Here is a 20,000-nt window from a genome sequence, read left to right as displayed (position 1 = left end):
TCCCTGGCTTGTAAAATGCGGTGATGCGCCCTGGAGGTATCAGAGTATTTTAAACAACTTTTCCCCGCCTTTCAAACACTTTTTCCTGGCTTATAGCCTGTCATTTTGCAGGATATAATTTAACATGGAACCTCTCCCAGGGGCAAATACAGTGCCAGGTGTCAGACTATTTAAACAATGTTTACCCAGGATTCCGACACCTTCCCTGGCTTGTAAAATGCGGTGATGCGCCCTGGAGGTATCAGAGTATTTTAAACAACTTTTCCCCGCCTTTCAAACACTTTTTCCTGGCTTATAGCCTGTCATTTTGCAGGATATAATTTAACATGGAACCTCTCCCAGGGGCAAATACAGTGCCAGGTGTCAGACTATTTAAACAATGTTTACCCAGGATTCCGACACCTTCCCTGGCTTGTAAAATGCGGTGATGCGCCCTGGAGGTATCAGAGTATTTTAAACAACTTTTCCCCGCCTTTCAAACACTTTTTCCTGGCTTATAGCCTGTCATTTTGCAGGATATAATTTAACATGGAACCTCTCCTGGAAATGGACATACTCTGCGCATTTCCAGGAGAGGTTCCATGTTAAATTATATCCTGCAAAATGACAGGCAACAACTCTCTTCCAGACGTTTAAAAACACTTTTCCGACTATTTTAAACAACTTTTCCCCGCCTTTCAAACACTTTTTCCTGGCTTATAGCCTGTCATTTTGCAGGATATAATTTAACATGGAACCTCTCCTGGAAATGGACATACTCTGCGCATTTCCAGGAGAGGTTCCATGTTAAATTATATCCTGCAAAATGACAGGCAACAACTCTCTTCCAGACGTTTAAAAACACTTTTCCGACTATTTTAAACAACTTTTCCCCGCCTTTCAAACACTTTTTCCTGGCTTATAGCCTGTCATTTTGCAGGATATAATTTAACATGGAACCTCTCCTGGAAATGGACATACTCTGCGCATTTCCAGGAGAGGTTCCATGTTAAATGATATCCTGCAAAATGACAGGCTACAACTCTCTTCCAGACGTTTAAAAACACTTTCCCCGACCATTTAAACATTATTTATGGCTTGTAAAGTGCGGTGATGAGCCCTGACAGTATCAGACTATTTAAAGGGTTACCAGGAGCATGAGAATATCCTCCACAGAAGGGGTGGTGGTGCCGTGAATAAGGCCGAATATGGATAGCGATGTGCCGACGGTAAAGCACCGCAAAATCCACCCCCTTTAGGTTAACCAGGGGCATGGAGTTCTGTAGGGTGTGAACATCTGGGTTTAGTCCGTGGGGGAGTGCTTAAGTCCGGGAGTCCGGGGACTCACGGTGTGCAAGGTTATGGAGGTGCCCATGTCAGGGACACATGCTGGAGGTCTGTGGTCCGTCCTTTGGGGGTCTTGGAGGGGCCACAGAGAGGAGATTTCCCCGGTCTCTGTCCTGGATGAGTGAAATAAACAGAGTCTCCATGTCAGGGACACATGCTGGAGGTCTCTCTCCCGAGAGTGGACGTCCATTGCCTGTAAATTGGTCTAACATTAGGTCTGTCACTTTGGCTAACCGCACCACTGTCTGTCGTCTCCCGCAAGTGGACATCCATTGTCACTTTGGCTAACCGCACCACTGTCTGTCGTCTCCCGCAAGTGGACATCCATTGCCCCTAAATAGGGTTAGGGAATGTTCCGGTATTTGGACAACATTAACATGGGATCACTCCGGTCAATGTACGTACTTCGTCTCACTGGAATATTAATGGCCAGATTGAATACAACATCGACCCAAATTCTCCGGTCAATGACAGGAGAGTTTTGAAAGTGACAAAACACTGTTCCACACATTTAAAAACACTTAATCAATGTTTACCCAGGATCCATGCACCTTTCCTGGCTTGTAAAATGTGGTGATGCGCCCTGGAGGTAGCGGGTAGGCTCTGTGCGTGGTGCTGAACACCTGCCTGTCTATGTGGAGTACAAAAACAAACAAAGACAAACACCTTTAAGGTCACCAGGGTCGTGAGGTTCTGGTTCTGGCGGTGTGCATGGAGGGGTTTAGTCCGAGTGAGGAGTGCTCGAGCGTGGGAGGATGTGTAAGGCAGAGGAGGGGAACAAAAAAAACCGAATACAAATAAGTTAAAGTGTGAACCTAAAGCAGGGCAGGTGCTGCTGCTGCTGCTGCTGCTGCTGCTGTGAAGGAGGACGAATATTGATGCTTGTGTTCGGACGGTAAAGCACCGCAAAATCCACCCCCCCTTAAAGGTGACCAGGGGCATGAGATTCTGCAGGGTGTGAACATCTGCGTTTAGTCCGTGGGGGAGTGCTTAAGTCCGGGGGCCCGGGGTCTCACGGTGCACGAGGTTATGGAAGTGCCACTGTTGCCGGAGGTCCTTAGTCCGTCCTTTGGGGCTCTGTCAGGGGCTACAGAGAGGTGGTTTTCCCGGTCCCTCTCCTGGAGGTATGAAATAACCTGAGCTCCATGTGAGGGAGCCGTGCTGGAGCTGCTTAGTCCGTCCTTTGGTGGTCTTTGAGGGGCTAATGAGAGGTGTTTTCCCCGGTCTATTTGATGGAAGTCTGACATGAGCAGAGTGTGCATGCTTTGAAACTAATCCACCCACACTTAGCATGCTATTTTAGGGTATAAATCGTACCTTGTCACCATGTACTGTGCTCCCTGGGACGACGCGCCCTCCTGTGGGGACACATGAGAACTGCACTCAAATCACTTTGTGCTTTTTAAACAGTTTAACATATTTTTTTCCACATTTAAAAAACGCTTTCTGCCCTGGAAATCATTTCTAATCATTATTACCGTTATGGAGGGGCTGCAGGAACACTTTCCCCGCCTTGCAAACATTTATTCCTGGTTCAAATAATCAATTTGTTCCGCCTGCTTTGCGTCAGCACCTCTGCGGCTGTCGGATTAACACAGATGAATGCACTTTTAACACTCACGCAGCCAGAATTCCTGCTCTTTTCCTGGGTTACAAAGTGAGGTGACGCAGCCTGTCCTCTGAGTCTCCCCGCCTCTCATAGACTTATTTCTGGGTAAAAAAAGCCATGTGCTCCGCCCCCTGGATCTCTGCATGTGTGTGTGTGCCTGTGAGTCTGTGGCTACTGTCCACATGCCCGCATTAGGAGGCACTATTTTCGGATACATTTTCTCATTTTCACCACTTTTCATGTTTTTATTATGTATATTGTTATATTATTATTATTATTATTATTATTGTATATATGTATACTGTGTATACTGTTTTTGTAAAAATCATGTGATTATTAAATAAATAATAAAACATGAATATAACCTTGAAGTTTCCCAGGGGCAAATACAGTGCCAGGTGTCAGACTATTTAAACAATGTTTACCCAGGATTCCGACACCTTCCCTGGCTTGTAAAATGCGGTGATGCGCCCTGGAGGTATCAGAGTATTTTAAACAACTTTTCCCCGCCTTTCAAACACTTTTTCCTGGCTTATAGCCTGTCATTTTGCAGGATATAATTTAACATGGAACCTCTCCCAGGGGCAAATACAGTGCCAGGTGTCAGACTATTTAAACAATGTTTACCCAGGATTCCGACACCTTCCCTGGCTTGTAAAATGCGGTGATGCGCCCTGGAGGTATCAGAGTATTTTAAACAACTTTTCCCCGCCTTTCAAACACTTTTTCCTGGCTTATAGCCTGTCATTTTGCAGGATATAATTTAACATGGAACCTCTCCCAGGGGCAAATACAGTGCCAGGTGTCAGACTATTTAAACAATGTTTACCCAGGATTCCGACACCTTCCCTGGCTTGTAAAATGCGGTGATGCGCCCTGGAGGTATCAGAGTATTTTAAACAACTTTTCCCCGCCTTTCAAACACTTTTTCCTGGCTTATAGCCTGTCATTTTGCAGGATATAATTTAACATGGAACCTCTCCCAGGGGCAAATACAGTGCCAGGTGTCAGACTATTTAAACAATGTTTACCCAGGATTCCGACACCTTCCCTGGCTTGTAAAATGCGGTGATGCGCCCTGGAGGTATCAGAGTATTTTAAACAACTTTTCCCCGCCTTTCAAACACTTTTTCCTGGCTTATAGCCTGTCATTTTGCAGGATATAATTTAACATGGAACCTCTCCCAGGGGCAAATACAGTGCCAGGTGTCAGACTATTTAAACAATGTTTACCCAGGATTCCGACACCTTCCCTGGCTTGTAAAATGCGGTGATGCGCCCTGGAGGTATCAGAGTATTTTAAACAACTTTTCCCCGCCTTTCAAACACTTTTTCCTGGCTTATAGCCTGTCATTTTGCAGGATATAATTTAACATGGAACCTCTCCTGGAAATGGACATACTCTGCGCATTTCCAGGAGAGGTTCCATGTTAAATTATATCCTGCAAAATGACAGGCAACAACTCTCTTCCAGACGTTTAAAAACACTTTTCCGACTATTTTAAACAACTTTTCCCCGCCTTTCAAACACTTTTTCCTGGCTTATAGCCTGTCATTTTGCAGGATATAATTTAACATGGAACCTCTCCTGGAAATGGACATACTCTGCGCATTTCCAGGAGAGGTTCCATGTTAAATTATATCCTGCAAAATGACAGGCAACAACTCTCTTCCAGACGTTTAAAAACACTTTTCCGACTATTTTAAACAACTTTTCCCCGCCTTTCAAACACTTTTTCCTGGCTTATAGCCTGTCATTTTGCAGGATATAATTTAACATGGAACCTCTCCTGGAAATGGACATACTCTGCGCATTTCCAGGAGAGGTTCCATGTTAAATGATATCCTGCAAAATGACAGGCTACAACTCTCTTCCAGACGTTTAAAAACACTTTCCCCGACCATTTAAACATTATTTATGGCTTGTAAAGTGCGGTGATGAGCCCTGACAGTATCAGACTATTTAAAGGGTTACCAGGAGCATGAGAATATCCTCCACAGAAGGGGTGGTGGTGCCGTGAATAAGGCCGAATATGGATAGCGATGTGCCGACGGTAAAGCACCGCAAAATCCACCCCCTTTAGGTTAACCAGGGGCATGGAGTTCTGTAGGGTGTGAACATCTGGGTTTAGTCCGTGGGGGAGTGCTTAAGTCCGGGAGTCCGGGGACTCACGGTGTGCAAGGTTATGGAGGTGCCCATGTCAGGGACACATGCTGGAGGTCTGTGGTCCGTCCTTTGGGGGTCTTGGAGGGGCCACAGAGAGGAGATTTCCCCGGTCTCTGTCCTGGATGAGTGAAATAAACAGAGTCTCCATGTCAGGGACACATGCTGGAGGTCTCTCTCCCGAGAGTGGACGTCCATTGCCTGTAAATTGGTCTAACATTAGGTCTGTCACTTTGGCTAACCGCACCACTGTCTGTCGTCTCCCGCAAGTGGACATCCATTGTCACTTTGGCTAACCGCACCACTGTCTGTCGTCTCCCGCAAGTGGACATCCATTGCCCCTAAATAGGGATCTGAAAAATTGGAGAAGGGGAAAAGTGTTCGGCGCTTCGGGACGAAGCGCCGAACACTTTTCCCCTACCCCGTTGCAAGGTACAACGGAGAGGGGAATCCAGACTTCCCCTCCTCCGTTGTAAAAAACCGTTCATGTTTTACAAGCTACCTTCTGCACGAAATCGGAAACCCGGTTTTTGAGAGGACTCAGAAAAAAAACGGCTGTGTAACTTCATGGAGGAATTCATCCGCTGTATGTGCACTTTGGCTCGGATACATTTTGTTGCCTGGAGACCCCCCAGCATGGTTCTTACCAAACTTAAAGTTTTTGAACTGGGCTCTGGAGGAAGGTAAGGGGAGTTGACAGGGGACTCAATCCGCCTCATGAGGCACTATTTTCGGATACATTTCAACACTTTTAGCCCTTTTTGATGGTTCTCCAAAAAATAACTCTGACTTTTTCAGAGTGTGGAGGAAGGTGAGGGGAGTTGACAGGGGACTTTATCCGCCTTATGGGGCACTATTCTCGGATACATTTCAACACTTTTAGCCCTTTTTGATGGTTCTCCAAAAAATAACTCTGACTTTTTCAGAGTGTGGAGGAAGGTGAGGGGAGTTGACAGGGGACTTTATCCGCCTTATGGGGCACTATTCCCGGATACATTTCAACACTTTTAGCCCTTTTTGATGGTTCTCCAAAAAATAACTCTGACTTTTTCAGAGTGTGGAGGAAGGTGAGGGGAGTTGACAGGGGACTTTATCCGCCTTATGGGGCACTATTCCCGGATACATTTCAACACTTTTAGCCCTTTTTGATGGTTCTCCAAAAAATAACTCTGACTTTTTCAGAGTGTGGAGGAAGGTGAGGGGAGTTGACAGGGGACTTTATCCGCCTTATGGGGCACTATTCCCGGATACATTTCAACACTTTTAGCCCTTTTTGATGGTTCTCCAAAAAATAACTCTGACTTTTTCAGAGTGTGGAGGAAGGTGAGGGGAGTTGACAGGGGACTTTATCCGCCTTATGGGGCACTATTCCCGGATACATTTCAACACTTTTAGCCCTTTTTGATGGTTCTCCAAAAAATAACTCTGACTTTTTCAGAGTGTGGAGGAAGGTGAGGGGAGTTGACAGGGGACTTTATCCGCCTTATGGGGCACTATTCCCGGATACATTTCAACACTTTTAGCCCTTTTTGATGGTTCTCCAAAAAATAACTCTGACTTTTTCAGAGTGTGGAGGAAGGTGAGGGGAGTTGACAGGGGACTTTACCCGCCTTATGGGGCACTATTCCCGGATACATTTCAACACTTTTAGCCCTTTTTGATGGTTCTCCAAAAAATAACTCTGACTTTTTCAGAGTGTGGAGGAAGGTGAGGGGAGTTGACAGGGGACTTTACCCGCCTTATGGGGCACTATTCTCGGATACATTTTTTCATTTTCACCCATTTTTGATGGTTCTCCAAAAAGACAAGTTAGTCTTTTTTCTTCCCCCTTCCTCTTCTGATTTCTCACTGATCGAATGGCAAACGCGACCCGCCATCGGAGGGCCTCCGCCGGCCCGGCCTCGTGCCGGTGCTCTGGCGGTCGGTTCCTCCGAACTGCGGGTTCGACTCTGATGGCCGGGAGGGACGAGGGAAACGTCGGGGGGGTCTGCTGGAGGCTCCTGCTGGAGTCTTGCGTTCACTGGGACCTGGCTCGAAAAACTCGAAACCCTGACTCCAGTGCGGTGTTGCGGCCATGCGCCTCCGGGTACCAGACTCCCCTGCCTCCTCCGTGTTGCGTGGGCTGCGTGGGGGTAACCCTGCGTGTCCGTTACCCTGCGTGTCTCTTACCTCCCAGGCCGACCGATATGAAGCGTTTCCAAGACGAACCGTCTGACTCAGGGGTCCCACCACAGGTTCCGTAGCGGGGTGGAAGTTCCACCTCCCCTCTTTGCCGCGGAATGCAAAACAAACACCTGTTTCTCTCATCCTCCACTGTGGCATAGCGGCCTTAGTCGGCTGTGGCATTCAGCAATTGGCCTTGCTCCGGGCACAGGACCCTACTTCATCAAACTACCTATTTGATCCTGCGTAACAACCACATATATGCTTGTCTGCAAAGACATTGATCGAATGGCAAACGTGACCCGCCATCGGAGGGCCTCCGCCGGCCCGGCCTCGTGCCGGTGCTCTGGCGGTCGGTTCCTCCGAACTGCGGGTTCGACTCTGATGGCCGGGAGGGACGAGGGAAACGTCGGGGGGGTCTGCTGGAGGCTCCGGGCACAGGACCCTACTTCATCAAACTACCTATTTGATCCTGCGTAACAACCACATATATGCTTGTCTGCAAAGACATTGATCGAATGGCAAACGTGACCCGCCATCGGAGGGCCTCCGCCGGCCCGGCCTCGTGCCGGTGCTCTGGCGGTCGGTTCCTCCGAACTGCGGGTTCGACTCTGATGGCCGGGAGGGACGGGGGAAACGTCGGGGGGGTCTGCTGGAGGCTCCTGCTGGAGTCTTGCGTTCACTGGGACCTGGCTCGAAAAACTCGAAACCCTGACTCCAGTGCGGTGTTGCGGCCATGCGCCTCCGGGTACCAGACTCCCCTGCCTCCTCCGTGTTGCGTGGGCTGCGTGGGGGTAACCCTGCGTGTCCGTTACCCTGCGTGTCTCTTACCTCCCAGGCCGACCGATATGAAGCGTTTCCAAGACGAACCGTCTGACTCAGGGGTCCCACCACAGGTTCCGTAGCGGGGTGGAAGTTCCACCTCCCCTCTTTGCCGCGGAATGCAAAACAAACACCTGTTTCTCTCATCCTCCACTGTGGCATAGCGGCCTTAGTCGGCTGCGGCATTCAGCAATTGGCCTTGCTCCGGGCACAGGACCCTACTTCATCAAACTACCTATTTGATCCTGCGTAACAACCACATATATGCTTGTCTGCAAAGACATTGATCGAATGGCAAACGTGACCCGCCATCGGAAGGCCTCCGCCGGCCCGGCTTCGTGCCGGTGCTCTGGCGGTCGGTTCTTCCAAACTGCGGGTTTGACTCTGCTCCTGGGAGCACATATGCTTGTCTGCAAAGAGGGACATGCCTGGTCCCGCCCAGGTGTTCTTCTACGGCTAGTGTCCAGCCAGCTGCGGTATCATCAACTTTGACCCGCCATCGGAGGGCCTCCTCCCCGGGTCCAGCTTCCGGTGCTAGGCGGTCGGTTCCTCCAAACTGTGTGATTGACTCTGCTCCTGGGAGCACATATGCTTGTCTGCAAAGAGGGACATGCCTGGTCCCGCCCAGGTGTTCTTCTACGGCTAGTGTCCAGCCAGCTGCGGTATCATCAACTTTGACCCGCCATCGGAGGGCCTCCTCCCCGGGTCCAGCTTCCGGTGCTTGGCGGTCGGTTCATCCAAACTACGGGTAATCCTGGAGCGGACATAAACAAAGAATGATATTTTACAGGACATGATGGATATGTGTTTTTTCCAGGCTTTTTGGAAATAAACCAAATGTGATTTTGCAGTGCATGATATAGCTCATTTTACCCATGTGATGTTGTGCAGTACATTACTGAGCTCATTTAACGATATTGGTCTACCAGGTGAAGTGGGATGCTGCCATTTCCCAACTGGTCTCCGGAGGAATATAAGGAGAGTTGACAGGGGACTCTGCCCAGTGCTCATGAACCAAATGAGGGGTGTGTTAGAGGGGAAAGGCTCTGGCTGTTTCTGCAGCCTCTGCATCTACCTTCTCTCCCCACCCCGATACCAGCGCGTGCCTGCTGTAAAAGGCAGGTGCACGGGCTCTCACTTCCACTAACTCTGAGCCTGGCTCCCGAGCAGCACGTTCTCCCCGGCAGTCCGCCAGCAGATGAAAAACACCCACCTCTCCGCCTCTTCCGAGGGACGAGGGAACCGCGCGGGGGGGTCTGCTGGAGGTTCCTGCCGGGTGCTCCGTACTGCGTTTCACCGGGACCTGGCTCGAAAAACTCGGAACTCTGACTCCAGTGCGGTGTGGCGGTCTCGCCCTGGCCGTCCACCGTGCGCCTCCGGGTACCTGACTCCCCTGCCTCCTCCGGGGGCAGGTGCGAGGGGTTCAATGCCTCCTCCCCCCGCTGCGGCGAAAGCCGGAGCGGGACGGAGCGCCCGGAGGTACTGTTACCCCCACGTTTTGTACCCAAAACTGTCTTGTGAGTTCGTGGCAGAACCATGAAACAAAAAACAATCAATGTATCGGACCCATCGCCAGTCGCGTTGGTGCGGAGGTGGGACCATTTTAACCAGGTGGTAACCCAAGTCCTCCCCTTGGTCCGTGTTCCCTGCATTGAAGCATCGGACCCATGGTTGCAATCAGCAGTTGGCTAACGCATATAAACGGAGAAACAGAAAACCATTTAAATATAATTCATTGTGTGTGTTTTTGGAAGGATGTTGACCGAATGCCCGGTGTGCAGCCTCCGCTATCTGGCTTTGAATAAGCACCTTAAGCACAAACATGCAGTGCGGAACCTGGATGAAAGAGGCATCATTCTTAAAATGGCCAGTGGTAGAATAAATGTTCGGACCAAACCCTGTCCCATCACAGGGTGTTCGTATGCTGGGAGGAAACTACACCGTCATGTAACTCGTGACCACCCTGAGTTCTCCCGAGATGAGGCACATCAGGTCATGGCAAGGCTGAAGCATAGTGTGGCCCTGCAGTTGCTCCATGACCTCCGAGAGACTAATCCCATCATTGGAATGGCTACATCATTGGATATAGACAATGAGGAGGAATACCCGGTGCACCCTCCACCCTTCTCCCCACATACCGAGTGTGACGAAGAGGACTGCATGCAGGTGAGGCTGGACAATGTGGCATTGAGGGCTCAGAAGGATGCCCTCATTGATGAGGTGAAGACCCTGCGCTCCAGGCTAAAACAGGGTCTAAAACCCAGGAAGCAGAATGCCACTGCTGCTCTGCTTGAGGAAGACGAAGAATGTATACGATTTAAGGGCGTAGCAATCCCAAGTACCCCCGACATGAACTCAGTAGCCTCCGGCAGCAATACCCCTCTCAAGACCCCGGTGAAGACTGTCATGCGGTCCATAGAAGCCTCTGCGAGTGAGACCCCCCTCAAGTCTGTGATGCGGTCCCCAGAAGCCTCCGGAAGCAAGACCCCGGTGAAGACTGTCATGCGGTCCGACAAAGCCTCCGGTAGTGAGACCCCGGTGAACACTGTCATGCGGTCCCCAGAAGCCTCCGGAAGCAAGACCCCGGTGAAGACTGTCATGCGGTCCAACAAAGCCTCCGGTAGAGAGACCCCTCTCAAGTCTGTGATGCGGTCCCCAGAAGCCTCCGGAAGCAAGACCCCAGTGAAGACTGTCATGTGGTCCCCAGAAGCCTCCGGTAGTGAGACCCCAGTGAAGACTGTCATGCGGTCCATAGAAGCCTCTGCGAGTGAGATCCCTCTCAAGTCTGTGATGCGGTCCCCAGAAGCCTCCGGAAGCAAGACCCCGATGCAGACTGTCATGCGGTCCGTAGAAGCCTCCTGTAGTGAGACCCCTGTATGCCAGAAGACCCGTGCGTCTGTCTCCAATAAGCTGAAAGCTAATCTGGCTAAGGACTGGCCCTCTTCCCAAAATCAATGGTGCACTGGGAAGGGATTGCGGAATACCATGCGTGAAATCACGTTGCCTAAAAGCATGGAGACGTACATTCAGACATACAGAGGTCATTGTGAGGGTCTTGCACCGACAGTAAAACGGAAAGAGAATTGTATGTCCAATGTCAGCCGGATAAAGAACTTCATAGTATTCATGGCCCATGGTTTTGACCGGCTGTCAGACTGGCTGTTTCTAAAAGACACAAAGAGGGTCCGTGGCTGGAGCAAGTATATTTCAGAGTCGGGCCGGACAGTCACAACATCGCTGTTGTTCCTGAAGACTGTGAACCATTTCCTGAGGTACTTGTCTGCATCAAAGCTCCGGGGGTGCAGGCTCACCCAGTCTGATATGACCCACATCATCAGAGAGGTGAAAGCCAACATTAACGATTTGAAAAAGTCTGTCACTCTCCACCAGTTTAAGGTGAAGAGGGACAAGCTGGATCGTCTGCCGAGCCAGGCGGAGCTTCTCGCCGCCATGGCGGCCGCTGAGAAGCGCATCCCTGATCTCCTTGACCTGATGGCTAGCAATCCGACCACAATCACCCAGTACCTGCTATATGGCTATCTAACCCTCCATTGGAGCCTCCTGTATGGCCACCGTCCGGGTGTGTATGCAAACATGACCAACACGGAGGTCTTTGAGGCGGACAGAAGGGGCACTGCTGAGGGCTACATCATCCACGTGCAGGATCACAAGACTGCCAAGACATTTGGTGAAGCACAGCTGGTGCTTACAATAAAGGAGTTTAGCTGGGTCATGCGGTGGATGGGGATAAAAGAGGGCTTGTCGGGTCCTCAGAATGAATTCTTCCTTTTCACATCGGGGAAGCAGGCTTCCAAGAACCTGAACGCTCACTTGAAGAGGGCTTGGGCTGATGCTGGGCTAGAAACAGCCGTCACCTTCACCATCTTGCGCACTGCCCTGGCTGACAATATCAAGCATCACCAAGATCCAGAAAGCAGGTCGATTCTGGCTAGGTTTATGTGCCACGACGTAAGCACTGCAGACCGGTTCTACGCGAATACGCCTGGAATAAAGGAGGCATTGAAGATCCGCTCCATGTTCAGGGCGGCGGCAGCAGCTGCAGCAGCATCATCATCAGAAGGAGGTCTACCACCGTCAGCTACCTCCGAAGAGGATTCAGGGGCGGAGAGCAGCGATACCTCTTCTTCAGGACCGATTGGTACTCCTGATGAGGGGAAAGGGGCCGTGGACTCAACCTTTTTTCCCCGGTGCACTGTACAAGTTAGACGGCTAATATGGCCCCAAGGCCCCTGTTAATCATGTTGTTATTATGTTTATTTTGTATACTGTTTTTGTAAAAGTGGTGTGATAATTAAATAAAAAATAAAAAAAAAAACATTAGTATAACCTTGAAGGTTCCCAGGGGCAAATACAGTGCCTGTCATTTTGCAGGATATAATTTAACATGTAACCTCTCCTGGAAATGGACATACTCTGTGCATTTCCAGGAGAGGTTCCATGTTAAATTATATCCTGCAATATCCTCCAAAGAAGGGGTGGTAGTGTCATGAATAAGGCCGAATATGTATGCCGATGTGCGGACGGTAAAGCACCGCAAAATCAACCCCTTTAGGGTAACCAGGGGCATGAAGTTCTGTAGGGTGTGAACATCTGGGTTTAGTCCGAGTGAGGAGTGCTCGAGCGTGGGAGGATGTGTAAGGCAGAGGAGGGTAACAAAAGGTGTGTGCAGGAGCAGGGAGAAAAGAGAAAATAAAAAGACTCAAAGTGTTCCACCTTCCAGCAGCAGCAGCAGCGGGCCCGCTCTGTCCGTGGTGCTGAACACCTGCCTGTCTATGTGGAGTACAAAAACAAACAAAGACAAACACCTTTAAGGTCACCAGGGGCGTGAGGTTCTGGTTCTGGCGGTGTGCATGGAGGGGTTTAGTCCGAGTGAGGAGTGCTCGAGCGTGGGAGGATGTGTAAGGCAGAGGAGGGGAACAAAAAAAAACGAATACAAATAAGTTAAAGTGTGAACCTCCAGCAGGGCAGGTGCTGCTGCTGCTGCTGCTGCTGCTGCTGCTGCTGTGAAGGAGGACGAATATTGATGCTTGTGTTCGGACGGTAAAGCACCGCAAAATCCACCCCCCCTTAAAGGTGACCAGGGGCATGAGATTCTGCAGGGTGTGAACATCTGGGTTTAGTCCGTGGGGGAGTGCTTAAGTCCGGGGGCCCGGGGTCTCACGGTGCACGAGGTTATGGAAGTGCAGCAGGGCAGGTGCTGCTGCTGCTGCTGCTGCTGCTGCTGCTGCTGCTGCTGCTGCTGCTGCTGCTGCTGCTGCTGCTGCTGTGAAGGAGGACGAATATTGATGCTTGTGTTCGGACGGTAAAGCACCGCAAAATCCACCCCCCCTTAAAGGTGACCAGGGGCATGAGATTCTGCAGGGTGTGAACATCTGGGTTTAGTCCGTGGGGGAGTGCTTAAGTCCGGGGGCCCGGGGTCTCACGGTGCACGAGGTTATGGAAGTGCCACTGTTGCCGGAGGTCCTTAGTCCGTCCTTTGGGGCTCTGTCAGGGGCTACAGAGAGGTGGTTTTCCCGGTCCCTCTCCTGGAGGTATGAAATAACCTGAGCTCCATGTGAGGGAGCCGTGCTGGAGCTGCTTAGTCCGTCCTTTGGTGGTCTTTGAGGGGCTAATGAGAGGTGTTTTCCCCGGTCTATTTGATGGAAGTCTGACACGAGCAGAGTGTGCATGCTTTGAAACTAATCCACCCACACTTAGCATGCTATTTTAGGGTATAAATCGTACCTTGTCACCATGTACTGTGCTCCCTGGGACGACGCGCCCTCCTGTGGGGACACATGAGAACTGCACTCAAATCACTTTGTGCTTTTTAAACAGTTTAACATATTTTTTTCCACATTTAAAAAACGCTTTCTGCCCTGGAAATCATTTCTAATCATTATTACCGTTATGGAGGGGCTGCAGGAACACTTTCCCCGCCTTGCAAACATTTATTCCTGGTTCAAATAATCAATTTGTTCCGCCTGCTTTGCGTCAGCACCTCTGCGGCTGTCGGATTAACACAGATGAATGCACTTTTAACACTCACGCAGCCAGAATTCCTGCTCTTTTCCTGGGTTACAAAGTGAGGTGACGCAGCCTGTCCTCTGAGTCTCCCCGCCTCTCATAGACTTATTTCTGGGTAAAAAAAGCCATGTGCTCCGCCCCCTGGATCTCTGCATGTGTGTGTGTGCCTGTGAGTCTGTGGCTACTGTCCACATGCCCGCATTAGGAGGCACTATTTTCGGATACATTTTCTCATTTTCACCACTTTTCATGTTTTTATTATGTATATTGTTATATTATTATTATTATTATTATTGTATATATGTATACTGTGTATACTGTTTTTGTAAAAATCATGTGATTATTAAATAAATAATAAAACATGAATATAACCTTGAAGTTTCCCAGGGGCAAATACAGTGCCAGGTGTCAGACTATTTAAACAATGTTTACCCAGGATTCCGACACCTTCCCTGGCTTGTAAAATGCGGTGATGCGCCCTGGAGGTATCAGAGTATTTTAAACAACTTTTCCCCGCCTTTCAAACACTTTTTCCTGGCTTATAGCCTGTCATTTTGCAGGATATAATTTAACATGGAACCTCTCCCAGGGGCAAATACAGTGCCAGGTGTCAGACTATTTAAACAATGTTTACCCAGGATTCCGACACCTTCCCTGGCTTGTAAAATGCGGTGATGCGCCCTGGAGGTATCAGAGTATTTTAAACAACTTTTCCCCGCCTTTCAAACACTTTTTCCTGGCTTATAGCCTGTCATTTTGCAGGATATAATTTAACATGGAACCTCTCCCAGGGGCAAATACAGTGCCAGGTGTCAGACTATTTAAACAATGTTTACCCAGGATTCCGACACCTTTCCTGGCTTGTAAAATGCGGTGATGCGCCCTGGAGGTATCAGAGTATTTTAAACAACTTTTCCCCGCCTTTCAAACACTTTTTCCTGGCTTATAGCCTGTCATTTTGCAGGATATAATTTAACATGGAACCTCTCCCAGGGGCAAATACAGTGCCAGGTGTCAGACTATTTAAACAATGTTTACCCAGGATTCCGACACCTTCCCTGGCTTGTAAAATGCGGTGATGCGCCCTGGAGGTATCAGAGTATTTTAAACAACTTTTCCCCGCCTTTCAAACACTTTTTCCTGGCTTATAGCCTGTCATTTTGCAGGATATAATTTAACATGGAACCTCTCCCAGGGGCAAATACAGTGCCAGGTGTCAGACTATTTAAACAATGTTTACCCAGGATTCCGACACCTTCCCTGGCTTGTAAAATGCGGTGATGCGCCCTGGAGGTATCAGAGTATTTTAAACAACTTTTCCCCGCCTTTCAAACACTTTTTCCTGGCTTATAGCCTGTCATTTTGCAGGATATAATTTAACATGGAACCTCTCCCAGGGGCAAATACAGTGCCAGGTGTCAGACTATTTAAACAATGTTTACCCAGGATTCCGACACCTTCCCTGGCTTGTAAAATGCGGTGATGCGCCCTGGAGGTATCAGAGTATTTTAAACAACTTTTCCCCGCCTTTCAAACACTTTTTCCTGGCTTATAGCCTGTCATTTTGCAGGATATAATTTAACATGGAACCTCTCCTGGAAATGGACATACTCTGCGCATTTCCAGGAGAGGTTCCATGTTAAATTATATCCTGCAAAATGACAGGCAACAACTCTCTTCCAGACGTTTAAAAACACTTTTCCGACTATTTTAAACAACTTTTCCCCGCCTTTCAAACACTTGTTCCTGGCTTATAGCCTGTCATTTAGCAGGATATAATTTAACATGGAACCTCTCCTGGAAATGGACATACTCTGCGCATTTCCAGGAGAGGTTCCATGTTAAATGATATCCTGCAAAATGACAGGCAACAACTCTCTTCCAGACGTTTAAAAACACTTTTCCGACTATTTTAAACAACTTTTCCCCGCCTTTCAAACACTTTTTCCTGGCTTATAGCCTGTCATTTTGCAGGATATAATTTAACATGGAACCTCTCCTGGAAATGGACATACTCTGCGCATTTCCAGGAGAGGTTCCATGTTAAATTATATCCTGCAAAATGACAGGCAACAACTCTCTTCCAGACGTTTAAAAACACTTTTCCGACTATTTTAAACAACTTTTCCCCGCCTTTCAAACACTTTTTCCTGGCTTATAGCCTGTCATTTTGCAGGATATCATTTAACATGGAACCTCTCCTGGAAATGGACATATTCTGTGCATTTCCAGGAGAGGTTACATGTTAAATGATATCCTGCAAAATGACAGGCTACAACTCTCTTCCAGACGTTTAAAAACACTTTCCCCGACCATTTAAACATTATTTATGGCTTGTAAAGTGCGGTGATGAGCCCTGACAGTATCAGACTATTTAAAGGGTTACCAGGAGCATGAGAATATCCTCCACAGAAGGGGTGGTGGTGCCGTGAATAAGGCCGAATATGGATACCGATGTGCCGACGGTAAAGCACCGCAAAATCCACCCCCTTTAGGTTAACCAGGGGCATGGAGTTCTGTAGGGTGTGAACATCTGGGTTTAGTCCGTGGGGGAGTGCTTAAGTCCGGGAGTCCGGGGACTCACGGTGTGCAAGGTTATGGAGGTGCCCATGTCAGGGACACATGCTGGAGGTCTGTGGTCCGTCCTTTGGGGGTCTTGGAGGGGCCACAGAGAGGAGATTTCCCCGGTCTCTGTCCTGGATGAGTGAAATAAACAGAGTCTCCATGTCAGGGACACATGCTGGAGGTCTCTCTCCCGAGAGTGGACGTCCATTGCCTGTAAATTGGTCTAACATTAGGTCTGTCACTTTGGCTAACCGCACCACTGTCTGTCGTCTCCCGCAAGTGGACATCCATTGTCACTTTGGCTAACCGCACCACTGTCTGTCGTCTCCCGCAAGTGGACATCCATTGCGCCTAAATAGGGTAAGGGGGGTGAGATTATTAAAGACTTAGTAGGGATAGTTAAGAGGGTGGAAGAGTTTTATAGAGAGCTCTTCCAGGAGGAAGTTAATGAAAAGGAGAGCCTGGAAAAGACTCTGGGGAGCATGAGGGCGGTGTTGACAGAAGAAGGAAGAGAGTTGTGCGAGGGGGAGATAGGAAAAGAGGAAATAGAGGCAGCAATAGATGGCATGGGCAAAAATAAAAGCCCGGGACTAGATGGCCTAACTGCAGAGTTCTACATGGAATTTAAGGCTGTGCTAGTCCCAATGTTGAAGGAGTTGTTTAAGAGCTTCGAAGAGAAGGATGAACTGCCGGACGGATTATCAACAGGGGTGATTAGCATATTGTACAAAAAGGGTAGCAGGGATAAGTTAGGGAACTATAGGCCGTTAAGTATGTTGAATGGGGATTATAAGATTATAGCACGGGTGTTATTCAATAGAATGAAGAGGGTTATTGGTGCAGTGGTGGGGAGCACCCAGGCATATAGTATTCCTGGAAGGGATATATGTGACACAGTTTGTAGTATTAGGGACACGGTAAATCATATGAAGGGTGGAGAAGGAGGGGTGTTGGTAAGCTTAGATCTGAACAAGGCGTTCGATAGGGTTAATCACGTTTATTTATTCAGGGTTTTGGTAAAAGCAGGGTTTGGCAGGGGGTTTGTTGGGTGGATAAGGAGAATATATAGGAAAGCCATGAGTTGCGTTAAGGTTAATGGGATCATCACAAATGTATTTAAGTTAGGGAGATCCGTCCGGCAGGGATGCCCTCTATCGGCGATGCTCTATGCATTATCAGCGGAGCCCCTTGCGGCTCTGCTACAACAGAATGAGAGGGTAAAGGGGGTGATGGTGCCGGGGGGAGGGATAAGTGTAGTATTCCAATATGCGGATGATACTACAATCACCGTAAGAGACATGGAAAGTGTAAGAGGGGTCTTAGAGAGTGTGGAGATATATGGAAGAGCTTCAGGGGCTAAAATTAATGTTGAAAAGTCAGAGTACATGGTGCTGGGAAAGGGTGATGTAGGGAGAGAGGAGTTAGGTTTAAAAGAGAATAAGGAATATATTAGGGTACTGGGTATTAATGTGGGTTTGAAGGACAGAGAGGGGAGGGATGTGCAATTTGAGGGAGTGGTGGGTAGTGTAAAAAAGACCCTAAGCTTCTGGAAACTGAGGAAATTAAAACTGAGGGGGAAAGTTATGGTAGTAAATGGTCTCATCATGAGCAAGCTAGTTTATGTAATGAGTGTAATGGAGGTGCCAGACAGAGTAATAAAAGAGGTAAATAAAATAGTGAGTGAGTTCATGTGGGAGGGGAAGGAAGTGAGGATAGCTAGGGAGGTTCTAGAGAATGACTATAAAGATGGGGGGCTAAAACTAATAAATGTGGAAAGGAAGATGAAAGCAATGAGGGTTAAAACGATGATAAAATATCTAAATAAGGGAAATAAGCATGTGTGGAAAGAATTTTTGAGAGACAGTATAAATAAAGGAGGGGGGTGTGGGGACAGTGGGATATTTATGCGCTTTAAGAAAGGGTGGATGAATGGAATGAATGATTTTCAAAGGGAGGTGATGAATGCGTGGGGAGAGTTCTTGGGAAATGTGAAGTATGAATGTGAGAATGCGCAGCAGGTATGGAAACAACCCATATTCCAAAACCATAGGATAATGAAAGAGGGGGAAGTAATATTTAATTTACCAATGTGGAGGGCTGGATTTAGGGTAATAAGAGACCTAGTCTATGAGTATGTTCCGGGGTTTATGAGGGCTCAAGTTATTGTTGATGGGACAAGGGAAAAGGATCTGTTAATGGGGAGATGGACAGCAGAAGGCATGATGGAGAGCATCAAAGAGGGGATGCCGATGGAATGGAGGAGGATGGTGGAGAGCAAGAAGGTGGGAGGGGGCGAAAGTGAGGTAGCGCTATATGTGGGTGAAGGGGTGAAGCTGGGAGACCTTAGCACGAAAAGGATATACAAAATCCTAGGGAAGGGGGATGCAAGGAGACCAGCATCAGAAAAGGTATGGGAAAAGTTGATGGGTGTCATGGATGTGAAAAAGATGTGGGTGAATCTGAGAGTGAAAGGGAATAGTGTGGAGTGCGAGCACTTTGATTTCTGTTTAAGGCACAATAGGGTGTTCAACAATTTAATAATAAGCATGTTTGACAAAGAGGTTAAGAGAGAATGTGATGTGTGTAAGGTGGGAGTGGAGAATTGTATGCATGAGTTTTTTGAGTGTGGGGAATTAAGGGGGTTCTTTGGGAAAATAAAAGAATTGATATGCAGGTGCTGGGATGAAGGGGTGTTAAAATGTCTGGAGTGGAAAGAATTGTGGTTGTTTGGGTTAAGTGGGAAAAGGGATGGGTGCAATGTGGATATGTTAAATCTATGTTTAAGCCAGGCAAGACATGCGGTGAAAATAAGAAGGAATGTAGCACACTATGAGGGGAGAGTTGATGGAGTGTGGGGAATTATGAAGAGGAATATAAAGAGGGATGTTGGAATGTTATATGTGTACAAAGATAATGAGATGTTCATGAAAGAACATGTTGATGGATGTACACTGATAGAAGTGAATGATGGAAAGCTTAAGTATAATTTTGAAAAATAAGGAATGATGACCTGTGAAAGGGGAATAAATGTAAAAGAATGGTGTATCAGGAATGTCGGGGAAGTGAAAGACAAGATAGGAATGTGATGTATACTTTGTATTAAATGCATTGGGGTCCTCTTGTTGTTGGGGGATTGGTTATGCAATGTGAGTGTTTGTTTAATGTGTGTGAAAACGTTTTGATAATAAAAAAAAAAAAAAAAAAATCACGCCCGATCTCGTCCGATCTCGGAAGCTAAGCAGGGTCGGGCCGGGTCAGTACTTGGATGGGAGACCGCCTGGGAATACCCGGTGCTGTAAGCTTTTTTTAAATACAGCTACATGC

General features: G+C 48.1%; 1 long non-coding RNA gene across 1 annotated transcript in view; it reads left to right on the top strand.

Moving 5' to 3' along the window:
* Positions 1 to 20,000, top strand: part of LOC307027129 — a 44,400-nt gene that overhangs the window by 22,841 nt on the left and 1,559 nt on the right. The gene's annotated exons all lie outside the window — the stretch shown is intronic.

The sequence above is a fragment of the Notothenia rossii genome, assembly GCF_949606895.1.
Source record: "Notothenia rossii genome assembly, contig: scaffold_125, whole genome shotgun sequence".
In the NCBI taxonomy this organism is placed as follows: Eukaryota; Metazoa; Chordata; class Actinopteri; order Perciformes; family Nototheniidae; genus Notothenia; species Notothenia rossii.
The sequence above is the reverse complement of the archived record's forward strand: the minus strand, read 5'-3'. Positions and strand labels throughout refer to the sequence as shown.